General features: G+C 39.5%; 1 long non-coding RNA gene across 1 annotated transcript; it reads left to right on the top strand.

The window, feature by feature from the left end:
- Positions 1 to 217: 217 nt before the first annotated feature.
- LOC128328493 (uncharacterized) lies at positions 218 to 13,013 on the top strand. The gene is made up of 3 exons (XR_008309250.1): positions 218 to 3,956; positions 6,440 to 6,725; positions 10,572 to 13,013. It is a non-coding gene; the product is annotated as an uncharacterized LOC128328493 (long non-coding RNA).
- Positions 13,014 to 14,670: the final 1,657 nt, after the last annotated feature.

Here is a 14,670-nt window from a genome sequence, read left to right as displayed (position 1 = left end):
CCACAGTTTCCCCCATCTGCAACAATGGAGAAAACTGGGCAAATGCTGCTAGTGGAACTACGCATTCTAAACAGCATTGGGCTAAGTACTCTGGGGCAGCTCCAGGGCTTAATACTATGGTTTCATAATGCTGCACATAATGTTAGCCCTTATAACTTACTCTTTGTTTGAATTTACCTATAAAGTGCTTCACTTTTAATTCCTGTGATCCTCTTATTTCCCTATTCAAATATTATAAACATAAAACATATTTTTCCAAACACAATTGGAGATGGTTGAATTAGCAGTCCTGAAATGCTCTGTAAATGGTTTGTTTGGCTTTTGCTTGTTACCTTGAATCCACTCTCTGTGTGCATGTATGTCGAAAGTTTCTGAGGGATGGCCCTGGGACAGTGCTGTGTGCCAGGGGGATAAATGCAGCTTATGAAACAAGATTTTTGTTTCTGGGTCTTGGTAAGACCTACAACATGTTGGAAGTGAAGGACTATATGCTGTCTCTTGTCTCAACGACATAGGAGGACAGACTAGTGAGTCAGAGGGCTAGAGGGTCAAGACATTGGTCATCCCTTCTCTACTGCTCTGACACTATGCCTTGACATGTAGATTGCTATTCTTAGGGACTTCCTTCCTTCCAGCCACTTCCTACTTCCTTTCCTTCTCTTTCCTTCCTTCTCCCTTGCAACATGCAATCTCCTCTCTCCCTGCACCATGTGTGCAGGGATGCAGAATCCATCTGCATCTAGCTAGTTGGCTAGATTAGAGATCCCATCTCTTCACTTTACTATCTAGAATGGAGTTCTATAATAAATACTCCTTATATTGATTTGAAATTATGAACTGGCTCCAAGTTACTTTACTCTCAGCATACATGCATGCCTAACCAAATTCCGCTGTATTGTGCCTCTGTGCACCCTGCTATAATGAAAAAGGGTTTCTCTTACCAGAGAGAATTCCCAATATGTGTGCTTCCTTGACACTCTTCAGCGTTAAAAAATTCACATGCTGTGGTGCCACAATTTCTAGTAGAATTGGGGAGAATAGGCACAGCCTCTTCCAGTGTGGAGTGGAGGCAGGGATTGAATGAGTTTCACCTAGGAATGCTAATATAATGCAGAAACTTTGTGTGCCCACTGCCCATATGAATATCATGTGTGGAATCTGTCCTATGGATTTTCCAGATGTTTCAGCTTTTCTTCTTATACTCCAAATGGACTGAAACCTCAGTATGCAGCCATTTTAGACATAATAGACTGCCATTTTGGATCATCCTTTTAAAAATAGTTCTATCTGGCTTCTGTAATTTCTTGCAAATAAGAAACAATAGGATCTCCACCATATTATGTACAAACCATATAATGAAGAGTATGTAACACTTTAGTTAAGTATAATTTTAAAATCAAAGATACTCTCAACAGTAATCCCCTGCTAACTTGGCAGAGAGACACCTTTTACCATGGTGATTCTCTTTATTTAGCAAGGGGAGAGTAACTGGCCCTATCCACCCCCAGCACAGTACCTCCAGTGAATGTTGCTGGTTTCTATCTGATGTTTCTTTTTAGATTGTGAGCCCTTTGGTGACAGGAAGCCATCTTCTTTTTAAAATTTATTTCTCTATGTAAACTGCCCTGAGCCATTTTTGGAAGGGCGGTATAGAAATTGAATTAACAACAACAACAACAACAACAACCAGTAACAGTAATAACAGTAATAACCAATAATAATAATAATAACCAGTCAATAACACCTGTCTGACTGTGTAAATAAAGTATGGCAACTTGAAGAAAGAAACAGAGGGTTTAATACTGGCTACACAAGAACAGGCACTAAGAACAAATGCAATAAGAGCCAAAGTAGAAAAATCAACAACAAACAGCAAGTGCCGCCTTTGTAAAGAAGCAGATGAAACAGTGGACCACCTAATCAGCTGTGGTAAAAAGATCACACAGACTGACTACAAACAAAGGCATGACAAGGTAGCAGGGATGATACACTGGAACAGCTGCAAAAAATACAAGCTACCTGTATCCAAAAATTGGTGGGACCATAAAATTGAAAAAGTTGAAGAAAATGAAGATGTAAAAATACTATGGGACTTCTGACTACAAACAGACAAACATCTTCCACACAGTACACCAGATATAACTGTAGTCGAGAAGAAAGAAAAACAAGTCAAAATAATCGACATAGCAATATGATAGCAGAATAGAAGAAAAAGAAATAGATAGCAGAATAGAAGAAAAAGAAATAGAAAAAATCACCAAATACAAAGATCTACAAATTGAAATTGAAAGGCTGTGGCAGAAAAAGACCAAAATAATCCCAGTGGTCATTGGCGCCCTGGGTGCAGTTCCAAAAGACCTTGAAGAGCACCTCAACACCATAGGGGCCACAGAAATCACCATCAGCCAATTACAAAAAGCAGCTTTACTGGGAACAGCCTATATTCTGCGACGATATCTATAACAACAACAACAACAGTGACAATAAAATTCTGGCATCCCAGGTCCTTGGGAAGGACTCGATGTCTGGATAAAACAAACCAGTCAATAACACCTGTCTGACTGTTTAAACAAGAAATAATTAATAAATAATATTGTCTGTCTCAAATAAGTCAACAAATCCACAATGGTACCCTGGTGACCTCTGTTTAGATCTTAGTCTTTGTCAGAAGGAGAATAGTCTTAGAAAAGTCCCATCAACTTGACTGCACTGATCTAAATGCTCCAGAATCCAATAAAGTGTACATGATTCTATGGAGGTTTTAGGGAACGGTTAAAAACCTGTTAAAAATCACTTGCTTGCCCTTTTCTTTTGTGGGGTAGCAACCATTATGCTCTACCACCCAACCCACTTTGGTGTCCCTAGGAGCTTACCATGGGGAACGATTGAGTGTTTTGTGTTTCCCCATTGCTCCCTATGGATGATAATGTTTCAAGTTTGTTTCATCAAAACAGCCAGTTCAACTGCTGTTTCAACAAAATGGTTGGGGCCTCTGCATTTCATTGCAAGCTCAAAACAAAACACAATATCTGCTTCATGCATATCCCTTGTGTGTGTTATTAGTAGCCTCTCCTTCACTCTATAATAAAAAAGATAATACTGCTACTGTCTTGACTTCATCCCAAGACTAAGATGTTGGATTGGATCTAGATGAGATAGAATAGGTATTACTATCTGGCTTATGCGGAGCAGGTGTGGTGGCAACCCTATATAGGAACTGAAGTAACCAAGATAGTGACACTAATTCTCTTTGTTCAGTTGGGAATTCAGTGAGGAGTTTGTAAGGGATAATTACTTACTCCTCTTGAAATTGGTTTATCTTAATCTTGTCATACTTGGTTTGCTACAATTTCTTCCAGAGCATGCATTATTGTTCTTTTGTGGTCTTTATTGTTCAGTAAAAGCTAATGTGATAGCATCAGGCTCCTGCTTCTGCTCTGTTCATTTTTGACCTACATGTATAACACCTGAGTGTCTGTTAAATTTGTCTTTAAAATTGTTCTGTATTATGTAGAAGCTTTTTTAAAAAATCTATGTCTTTCAAGGCTGTATGTCTCACAACTGTAGTTTTGTACAAAGAGTAACAGTAAATAGCAGTAAACTGACTTCAACAGAAATACAATAAAGTAGAAGAAACATTGTAGGCAGGCTCACAGTTAATAGAAAATACATAATTAGGTATCTTTAGCCTGTATATAAAATATGTTATGTTATTTATATAGTTATATATAGCTATTTCTATTATGTATAAGGTACCATCATGCACTTGGTATGATGGCACTATATTACATCGAAAGACAGCTGAAATGTGACAATTTACAGCAGAGAGAGACAACAGAGAAAGAGCAGATAGCTGTCTGAAGGGGCTTACAATCTCAATATCAACACAAGGGAAACAGCAGAGGGAGGGGAGCAGAGTAGGAGAAGAATATCGAAGGGATAACGACCCACTGCAAGTAAGTATTATTATTTATTTATTTATTTGATTAATATGTAGGAAGGAACCACAGGTTCCCAGGGAGAGCATGTTCTCGATGCAAGCTGATATTTTTGACCATTTCTATAGCCCTATTCAGGCATTCAAAATGACTTCTCTGAACACAATTACAGCTGCCTAAATTGGGTCAGATGTCTCACCTCAACATGTCAATCATCTCCCTCCTCTCACTGTTCATGGAAAAAGCAGTATTTGTGTGAAGAGGGAAGTGCCTTAATCATGATGGCAGGTGCTTCCATAATTGGCAGCCGGGATCTTCCAATCACTCATACAAATGCTGCTGATTCCATGAGCAGTGAGTGAAGGGAGACGAGCAGCGACAGGCAGCGACAGGACTTCCAATCCCCTTTAGGCACCTGTAATTGAGTTCAGCAGCATTCTTTTGAATGCCTGAACAGGGCTACTATCATCTGAATCTGGAAATATCGGATGGAGAATGTTGGGTTCCCATAATCTGTAACAAACATTTGAAATTGTCTTGAGAATGTTGAGTGAGTGTTGGGTGGTGGTAGGAATCTGACATTCTCCATCTGACATGGCGGATCTGAATGTCATAAAATGAACTGAACTTGTGGCTTGCGTCAGGGGCATGCACTTCCTGGAAACCTCCAGTTACCTCCTACTTGCTTGCAGCAAGTTGTGTAAACCCAGCCAATCTGAATTGTACATTCATGGAGAAGACAACAAAGTTGGGGTAGAGGTGGGTGAATAATACAAAAAGTGAAGTGGCAGAAATAATAGGAAACAAAAAAGAGGAAACACTGGCAGCCAGTGTGGTATCATGATTAGGACTAGGACTGGAAAGATCTGAGTTCAAATTCCCATTCAGTCCTAAAACTCACTGGGTGGCTCTGGCCACCCAGATTCTCTCAGTCTTACCTACCTCACAGGGTTGTTGAGGATAAACATAACCATGTACACCACTCTGGGATTCTTGGAAGAAGAACAGGATATAAATGTGATAGATAGATAGATAGATAGATAGATAGATAGATAGATAGATAGACAGATAGACAGATAGACAGATAGATAGATAGATAGATAGATAGGGACAGTTGAGAATAATGTATCACTACACCTGTGGGAGAAAAAAAAAAGCTTGCTTTAAATGATCACAATTACGTTTTGACTCCTCTAATGCAGTTCTAATTGAATTGCTCCTGGAAATGAATTTACATTTAGTAATAGAATAACTTGTAAAGATTGGTTTGTATAAGGCCCATATAATCCTTAATGTTAGAAATGAAACTTTTATTTCTTACAGGAATGAATTAAAAATAAGTAGAGCAAAACTGGCTCATGGGTTTTATAATGAAACACTCTTCATTTTTCCCCAATTAGTTTGTAGTCTTTATAAGATTTTAAGAAATTGACACAGTGCATGCTGAAACATAATAATTACTATTATACATCAGTTTTTAATACCTTTAATTCTAAACACTAGAACAAAAATCAATGTACCTATAATGCAGAAAACCATAATAGAATAATAATAATCAGATTGATTTTGTTAAGATGGTGTACCTTTCCATTTCCCCCCTATCATTGCCCACTCTTTTGTTGTTTGTTTACTACAGGGCTTAATAAAAGCCAGACTAATTTAGGCTAAGTAGCATAGAAGGAGATTGCATTTCCCCCCACCTAGGCTGAAAATTCAGTTAGTACGTTGCAGCTGTTTTAGTATCTCTTTTGTTTGGCTTAAAGGCCCAATTACTTCATATTCTGTTGCATGTTAACACAAGATTATGTCCTTTTGGCCTACAGACATTCTCCCACAATCCAACGAATTTGCAAAAGATATGAATTCCATCCAGGTTACAATGGTTACATTTTTCTCCTAGAGCAGTCTTGTGCTGATCTAAGTGCCATACTTACCCAAATCGAAGACAACCCCAAATTTAAGATGACCCCCATTTAACATATGTGTTAAATATAGGTTATCCTATTTACCCAAAAGGAAGAGGATCCTGCATTTAAGACACCCGCCCCCCCGCAATTTGTAACACTGAAAGAACTTGGGGGAAAACTAGTCCTGGATTCAGGTAAATACAGTATTTACTTGAGACATATTATAAGCCATCAGGCACAGTATTATATTACAATCTACATGAAATATTAGAGAATACATGGTTATCGGAGTCTACCCCTCCGTCTCTAATATCAATCTTGATCTTAGTTGGTTACTGATGAGTATCCAGAACTTACTAAGTTCTGAGAGCAGATTTGATAAACTTAAAGCAATGGTCAGAGGTCTTAGTTCTGCCTATAAGCATGTGTGCATTTTTACTGGATATTATCCACATAACATTAAGAGCGTTGTCCATTTATGTTGTCAAACAGCAACACATTATGTATTAGTGATGATGGTATCATGATGAATGACTGAGGGAACAGAAATTAAGGGCCTCAGTCATACTTATTGTCAGTGTTCTTTCTCCACAGCAAAAAGACAACAACTCTGCAGAAAATGTCGGCAACTGGAACCACATGGATAATGCAATTGCTTGGTTAAAACCATTAAAACAATAAATATTTAATTAAAAGCCTGGGTGAACAGATGCGTCTTCAAAGGCTTTTAAAAAGCTGTCAGAGATGGGGAGACTCTTATTTCAGTAGGGAGCGCATTCCAAAGCCTTGGGGCAGCAACAGAAAAGGCCCATCCCTGAGTAGCCACCAGACGATCTGGTGGCAACTGCAGATGGAGCTCTCCTGATGATCTCAATGGGTGGTGAGGTTAATCTTATTTATCTGTTTGTTTGTTTATTTGAAATATTAACTACTGCTTGGGGTGGCTTACAACAACAAGATAGATAGAAGATACAATAAAATTAACTAAATTAAACAAAGAAGGTGGTCAGATTAAAAACCACAATCATTATTAATTAATCTTAATATCTCTTCATTCTGCGATTGCCAACATTGAACTTAACAGGTAATATTCTCCCCCATCTTCAACCTACATAAGATGTTTACTAGCAAGTGGAGAAGGGAAGGAGAATGCTGGTGGGAACTTGAGGTGCCTTACCTGAAACTGTGTTCCTTTGGCCCTTGTACCTTCTTCACCTATGAAACCTAGAAGGTTCTTGTACCTTTTATAATTTGCAGCAGAGGTAAAATTGGCCTATATCTCAGAGTGCTCTGGAACAAAGAGAAGATGCACCAGCCATTTTTTCCTCATGTCAGTCTGCAATGAGATTCATACAAACACCATTCAGACTGGGTGTTGGCAACCTTAATGGAACTAATGGAAATATATTTGCCTATTCCCATTGCTACCTCAGTCAAAGGTAGCATGTGTGCTTATTCCCACAAGGTCAGGGGAAAGGGGCTAAAGGATTGGTGGAGGTCTCCCATCCCTTCTTGTTTTCAGCTTCCCCTCCACTGCCTGGTTTAATCAGAGGTAGCTGAATCAGTTATAGTTTAAACTAATCAGTTATAGTTTAAACAGTTAAACTAGCAAATCCAGAATGTATTTTCATGCTGAAATCTTGAGCACTGTAAATGTTCACAGTGTCTCTTGATGTACACCGAGGAATAATCTAGCATATTAATACATGCACATTGCTTCAGAGAGATTTCATAATAAATAGAGGGAAAACATCCAAGTACTACATTTGTTTACTAGTTGAGGTGACATTACTGATGTTATTTGCAATAAAAAGACAAACAGTGCTGTGGCACCTTAGAGACTACTGATTTATTGTAATAGGACACCAACAAATGTGAAAGAAAAATACTCATAAATTGCATAAATTACTTTAAAATGCACACGTAAAACTTTGCTAGGAAGTGAATGGCACAGTGGGGAATCACCTTTTGGGTGAGCAATTACAGCAACAGAAAATTATTTTCTTCACTGTGAAGTAGGATGCTATGTGACAAACCCTTCCAAGTATTTTCTTTTCCGTTAATAATGGAACAGTGAATAAAGGCGAAATATATTAGCGGCTCTACGGTCTTTGTAATGTTAGAAGTGTACCACACTTATTTTGATGAAAGAAATTCTTCTTGATTGTACTACAGTCTTTGAAAATTTCTCACCAAACTACTAGGTTTTTAAAATTACAAGGCAAAATCTGTTACATCATCAAATATGATAATTAGTTTTATTATTAGGTGCTAGTATTTCAACTATTGTGAAAATATCTGTCTATGATCATAAAGCCGATTGTAGGAAGAAAATAAGTAGTAGCCAGCAATTCAGTCCTTTTGATTATGTTAAACCCCTGAATTAAGCCTGTCCCCCAATACAAATGATTGAGTAACTGAAATGCCTGCTCAGCTTTATCCTTTCATAATTATCTCATGCATCTCCCTCATGATTTTGTCTTACCTTCATTTTATATCTCAAATTATGTCTGTATATGAATTTCTTTAGGGGAATAGCAGCCTTTTTTAACCTATCCATCTCATACTTTGAAAACAGTTCAAAAACTGTAATTGAAAAAAGAGTCAATCTACAGATCTTGAATACTTGATGGCTGTATGATTAAAATTGTTATAGATCCAGGACATTGGTCTTGGGTAGTGTTATGGTGAGGCCCAAAATGGCCATGGAGTGTGAGGTGGTAGACACTGGATTGCATGGGTCCATCCTCAGTCCATTTAGGATCACTCCCAAGTCCCTCTAAAGATGGACCTCAAATGGCTGTATTGAGGTATGTTTCAGAAAGAGAAGGGAATTGTGAGGAAGGTGATAGGTAGGCCTTTCCATATGGTAGGTCTTCGGAGATCTGACATAATCAAGTTCACTCTATGAGATCCATATCAAGTTCATCCAGAAGGGAACTACAACTGAAGGAGAAAGCAAGTTACTCTGGGGTTTAGTTTTACTCTTTGACATCAGAGTCCTGAGACCACTTCACTTCCCTAAACTCACTCTTACTCACAAAAGAACACTTGGCAGTGTATGTATTTTAATGGATAGGAAATATGGGCATTTTTATAAAATCTAAGAAAGCTAGGAAATGGTCTTTTAGTATTTACAGGACTAAAATTTCCGTATTTAGTATGAACAGGACACTTGTATAAGGCATAGGATTAAGCATAAAATAATAGGGATGTGCATGAATCAATTTTTTTATTCAATTTGTGCCTGAATAGAATCACTCCTGATTTGTTTTGTGTCCAAATCTGTCCCCCTGAATCACCCCAGATTCAATTTGCATTCAATTCAATTCAGATAGATTCAGATCACTTATAAACGTACTAGGAGCAGGTTGAGGGGGTGGCCAGGGGTGCTTTCTATCAGCTTTGGCTGTTACTCCAGCTGTGCCCGTTTCTCGAGATTAATGACCTCAAAACAGTGGTACATCTGTTGGTGACCTCCAGACTTGACTTTTGTAATGCACTCTACGTGGGGCTGCCTTTGTACGTAGTCTGGAAACTTCAGTTGGTTCAGAATGCGGCAGCCAGGTGGGTCTCTGGGTCATCTCGGAGAGACCATGTTATTCCTTTACTGATGGAGTTACACTGGCTGCCAATAGGTTCCCAGACAAAATACAAAGTGCTAGTTATAACTTACAAAGCCCTAAACAGCTTAGGCCCTGGGTATGTAAGAGAGTGTCTTCTTCATTATGAGCCCCACTGCGGTCATCTGAGGAGGTCCGTCTCCAGTTACCGCCAACTCGTTTGGTGGCTACACAAAGACGGGCCTTCTTGGTCACTGCCCCAAGATTGTGGAATGCGCTCCCTGCTGAGATACGATCCTCCCCATCTCTGGCAATGTTCAAAAAACACCTGAAAACCCATCTTTTCACCCAAGCTTTCTCAGCTTCCTAAATTTTGGGAGTTTTAATATCTGGTTTATTTTAAAATTAAAAACCCGATATCAGGATTTTAATCACTTTAATTGCTTAATTGTTGTTTTAAAATGTTTTTAAATTGTTAATTGTTATATTGTTTTTAATTTGTTTTAGCTCTTTACTGTTTTAGTAGTTTGTTTTAATTGTAAACTGCCCTGAGACATTTTGGAAGGGCAGTATACAAATCAAATAAATAAATAATAAATAAATAAAAATGAATAGAAGAAATGAAGGTGTGTAATGAATCCTCATAGGGATTCATTGAGGAAAGTTATTATACACCAAAAAATCCAAACACTTCAAAAATAGTGACCACACATTTTGCTCCATAACTCCACTTCTACAAGGGCTAGAGCTTAGCCTTTTTTTAAAAAAGAAAGAAAGAAAGAAAGCTGGGAATATGGGAGAAATGATAGGAGGAATCAAAATCTCAAAGCCATTCTAATTGAATCTGATGTGATTCGATTTGGATCCAAATCTAGCCAATGGCCCACAGGGGTGATTTGTTCTGTCTCCAAATTGCCTGAATCAGCTAGATTCGGGTACAAATCAATTTGTACCTGAATCGATTTGCACATCCCTATAAAATAAGCATATGCCAGCAAGCCACAGCAACCCCAGGGTGCAGTGATACATCTCTGCATCATGTCAGCCACCATTAAAAAAACCCCACCAATTAAAAAAAAGTAAAAACTTGCTCTTCAGCTCACAAGGCTTCCAGAGTGGCTTATATAAAACTGATAAAACAACTAATCTCCTCCTTTTCACAGGATATTTGGTGGATCTATTTACCTCCGTGAGTAGCGCATGGAGTTCTGTGAAGAGCTCACTGCCAGCTGGCGAAGCAGTAGCAGATGGAGATTGTATTGGTGACCCTTTGCTTCATTGAGTCCTCCTCCTCCACCTCACCTTTGTCACTCTACTTCTCACAGCACACCCAGTTGAAGAAGCAGCAGGAAGTGGAGATGGTAGTGGTGGTATTTCCTTTATCTAGGACATGGATACTGTCATAGTAACGGACTTAAATGAATTTCTAAGTTAACATTTATTCATTGTTATTCCATAAGTAACACTGAGGGAGTTATTCATGAAAGCTGTGCAGACAGGGAATGAAAACATAGTTTCCATATAGGGATACATTTGTGTTGCATGAAAGAATATTGCATTTTTTAATGTCAGAATTCTTCTTTCATAGCCTTTCTAGGATTGGTCTTGTGTATAGCATCTCCTGCATACAGCTTTGATCCAGTCAATGATCAAGTGCAATGGCAGACTGTATGGATTGAATATTCACTGAGATGTTTTCACAGAAAGAAACCTGTCGAATAAAAGAACACAGTGCATATTCTTGCTTATGAATAGCTGTGGAAGGAGGTTGCTGCAATTCTTGCAGTGTAATACTACCTAGACATGTGTGCATTCCCTGAGTGCATGTAGGATTGTTTTGTACCAGAAAGCAAAAGATTCTTGAACTTTGTTCATTCCTTCATTTTAATTAGGTCAAGAATGGTGAAGAAACAATGCACCTATTAAGTTGCAGAATGGTTATATTTCTTTCGCCTAAAATACTACTGGTGATTAATATACTTTGAAAAGGTTCAAGACAAGAAAACCTTGACAAAAACAATTATCACTCAATTCTCAAATTCTCAAAATATCACAGATAAGGCACTTGCCAGTGACAGTTTCTGTCTTCTGTGAGCATAATTAGTTGGAGCAGGTGAATCGTGTGTGTGTGTGTGTGTGTCTGTGTGTGTGTGAACTCAGATGCTGATAGAGAGATCAAAGATCATCAAGTCAGATCCCTGGAACTGTGCAAGGAGTTATTTAGTGCTATCAGCTCCATCTATGGTTTATTGTGCAGGGGGAAATGTAGATCAGTTTAAATGCAAGTGCATTTGCACTAATGATACACAGAGTAGATAAAAATCAATGAGTTATTAAAATGAAGATTAGATGTTTTATCTAGATCAGATTTGTAAAATACATTATATTGCAACTGTCTCTAAAAACAAACAGGTTTAAAATGAAATATACCTGTAATACAAACAAACATGTTATACCTTACAGTTGTTTCTTAAATTGCCTTCTATCAAACTCACTGAGTTAAAGATTGCTTTTTTAAATGTGAAACTAAAAACCATGGGGGAAATATCTGACTTTTGAGGTCAACCGTTATCGATAAGTGGCCATATATTGCATTTATTGAAGCTGAACTGAAATGCCACACCCAATCACACTTTTTGCATGCTGCAAAGCACAAAATGGAATTTTGGTGATCAGAGAAGATGCAAAAGGGAACTAAGCCCAGGAAGTCCTCCAACTTTCTAGGGGCTTGCAGAAGGCATTTCTTTTCCTCCCAAGAATCCCTAGAGTGAGAGCAGCAATTTTCAAGACCACCACTGGAAATTTTGCTACCAACATAATCCCCTTTTGCAGCCTCTTCCCAAATGACCAAAATGCCCCTCCCCTTGCCTCGTGTTGAGGGGAGGGCAATTAGTCTCAGCCCCTTCAGCACGAGATCCCAAGGGGGCTTTCATTGGGCCTGTTGCTTCATGGGCGGAGTTTGGTCAGGCTGCTTCCATGGCTCCCCACCCCAAACTTTCAGTTCGGAGTGGGATTCTCCCACCCTCCCTTCACTAGGAATAGAGAGGTCCTAGTGGCTGGTAGTCCTTTTGGGGGCCGAGTAGGAATTTTTGGCTCCCAACATATTGGCATTGTTGGGTTTTTTCCCCCACCTACTCTGTTCTGTATTCCTAGTGGATTGCTTAGATAGTTAGGTCGCAGCTTGGCAGGGACAATGCAGGTTGGGGTGGTAAGTGGATGGGATGGAACATGGTGAGCACCCTTGAATAATTAAATGGGTAATTGACCAATCGCTCCCTTGTGGTTTGTGTGGCCCAGGGAGGATGATTCGCCATGAAACCTGCTTCGGGACTTCACAAACCCTTGGGCTGTGCAGTCCTGGGTGTGTGAAGACCTAGAAGGATTCAGGCCCCCCTTTAGGGGATTGGCTATGAAGGGGAGGGAGCAGGTTTTCACCTGCTGCCTTCCTGAGCCAGGGTGTGTCACCCAAGCAAGGTGCAGGGGAGGACGGTGGAGTCTGAACCCAGTCATTGCTTGCCTCCTGCACTGTCTTGGGGAGGGGGGCTTACCCCCATCCAGTCCGTTCATTGCTTATAGTTTTAAATAAAGTTGTGGCCCTTTTACCCACTTTATATCATTGTCTGTGTCTTCTTGGGTCCTGGGTCTGGGGACAATGCCATCTTTTCCAGCTTTGCATGAGTGCCATCATCAAGGAGTTCCATCAGCATCTAAATCAAGAAATAGTTGTGGTACCAAAAAACAACACTATTTTTTAAAATATCTTTCATGGGCCTGGAACATTTGAGGGGCATGAAAGGTTTGAAAAAGCTCAGTCTAGTGTTTTTTATTGTGTACTGCTTACTGGGCCATGGAACTGGCAGCTATCACAGGTATTGTCATCCTGAATCTCAGTAAATTAGGATGGTCTGCCTGAAAAGGTTATTCGATCCAATAGGAGTCCAAGAAGCCTTGGATGGATTTAGTGTTGGCTCTGCCACTGATTCTGTTGATGCCATGGTGGAGAACTGGAACAGCATACTTACCAGGACAGTAGACATGATCATTCCTAAGCATTCTCTCTGACCCGCTTTGAATTTGGCCCCTTGGTATATGGAATAACTATGAGAGCTGAAGCAGCAAGGTAGATGACTGGAGCGCAAGTGGAGAAAGACTCAACTCGAATCTGACAGATTACAACATTGAGTGCATTTGAAGACCTATGGTCAGGCAATATATGCAGCAAAGAATCAATTCTTTTCTGCCCTTATTGCAACTGCAATATCATGTCCAGTGCAGTTGTTCATGGTTGTGAGATAGCTAGCCCCTTATCCCTTGAATCAGAATTTGCAACCATCAGTTACCTACTCTGATGCTTTTAATTAGTTTTTTCTCTTGTATTCGGGCTCACTTAGACTCAGATCCCACAATTATTGCAAAGTCAAATGTGGAGGTATCCAGCAACTATGCTTATGTGGTTAGGCTGGATCAGTTTCAGTTTGTCAAGCTGCTTGGAATGGTGCGGCCTACCACGTGTTTTCTTGGCCATTGTCCGACATGGCTTATACAATCTGGCAGGGGGTTGTTGTTGAAGGCATTGTAGAGATTATAAATGCTTCTCTGAGGAAGGTCAGGACGCTTTCCTGACTTAAGGAGGCAATTATTAGACCACTTCTGAAGAAACCAGAGTCAAGCAAGTATAGGCCTGTCTCTTACCTTCCATGGTTGGGCAAGATAATTGAGAAGGTGGTGGCCTCTCAGCTCCAGACAGTTTGGGGAAAACCAATTATCTAGACCAATTTCAAACTGGTTTGGGGGTTGGCTATGGGATGGAGACTGCCTTGGTCATCCTGATGGATAATATCCAATGTGTAATTGATGGAGGAAGTGTGACTTTGTTGATCCTGGGTCTCTCAGTGGCTTTTGATACAATAGTATCCTTCTGGCGAGTCTGTGGGGTTGGGAGTGGGAGACCATGCTTTGTGGTGGTTCCACTTCAACTTCTTGGGCTGAATCCAGATGGTGTCTCTTGGAGACTGTTCTTCAAAATGTGAATTTTTATATGGTGTCCCCTAGGGCTTCATACTTTCTCCAATGCTGTTTAACATCTACATAAATCCACTGGTCATAAAGAGATTTGGTTTAGAGTGTTATCAGTATGCTAATGACACCCGAATTTATTTCTCCATGTCAACTTCATCAGAAGGCATAACCTCTCTAATTGCCTGCCTGGAGTCAGTGATGGGCTGGATGGGGGAATAACAAACTGAAACTGAAACTTATTGT

This window comes from Hemicordylus capensis, chromosome 5, assembly GCF_027244095.1.
Source record: "Hemicordylus capensis ecotype Gifberg chromosome 5, rHemCap1.1.pri, whole genome shotgun sequence".
Lineage (NCBI taxonomy): Eukaryota > Metazoa > Chordata > Lepidosauria > Squamata > Cordylidae > Hemicordylus > Hemicordylus capensis.
Note: the sequence above shows the minus strand (reverse complement) of the source record. Positions and strands in the feature narration are given on the sequence as shown.